Source organism: Aplysia californica, unplaced genomic scaffold (genome assembly GCF_000002075.1).
Source record: "Aplysia californica isolate F4 #8 unplaced genomic scaffold, AplCal3.0 scaffold00178, whole genome shotgun sequence".
NCBI lineage: Eukaryota > Metazoa > Mollusca > Gastropoda > Aplysiida > Aplysiidae > Aplysia > Aplysia californica.
The window spans coordinates 1,089,270-1,090,223 of record NW_004797448.1 but is presented as its reverse complement, the minus strand read 5'-3'; positions in this window follow the sequence as shown (position 1 = coordinate 1,090,223).

The window sequence follows — 954 nt, the reverse complement described above, 5'->3', positions numbered from 1 at the left end:
AGATAGATAGATAGATAGATAGATAGATAGATAGATAGATAGATAGATAGATAGACAGAAGTGTGAATTTTGAATTTCTGGTATTCATGTTGTGAATTTTCAATGAAATACGTGCCATCAAATTCTTAATTAAATTGTATTTATGGTAGTTAATGTGAGGTCTAATTATTACAAAAAGAGAAAAGATGTAGGTAGTTTTGCCAATATTGTTGCTATGGCTGCCATCTGATTAGTCAGGTCTGCATGATATACGTTCACACGGGCAATGGACCCTCAGCCCCACTCCCACCTCCAGTCCACATTTAAGGTTCTCCATCGTTCTGATTTGTACCTACGCCTTCCGAACTTAAGTATTCTATTCTTTTGCCTACCATCATCCCCCTTCCCTTTCATGTCCCTGTACCATAACCCCACTCCACTTCTCTTTCCCCTTTCGTTTCCCTTGTAGCCGTGGGCGGTTGGTTGGTGCTCTGGTGTGATTTGCTCCTTCTTTCCTATCGGACATCTGTCGTACTGTTCTCTCCTCCTTCATTTTGTGTTTGTTACTCTCTTGCAAAACCTCTAATCCTCGGCACTTATGACCTTATTGTGTTGCAAGTGCTATAAAACTCTTACGAAAAAAAAAAACCAAACCCACCCACACTTTCTATTATACGCCTGTAAGTCGGTGCACTTTTCCCTCCTTCCACCCTCTTCCCCTTTACTCCCCTGTCCCTCTAATTATTCCCCCATGCCACTCACACCCCTACCCACACATATCATACATAAGTAAATCTGCACTCTTGCATCCTCCCCTCCCCTCCCCTAACATGTTTCACTTTCCAGTGGTTTTACCCAACCTTCCAAAACCCCCACCCCCACCTTTCAGACACTCAAGTAAAGCTGCACTCTTAAACTTGCGCCCCCCCTCCCCCTTTACACACAAACATGCAATGCACATGTGTCCTTTTGATT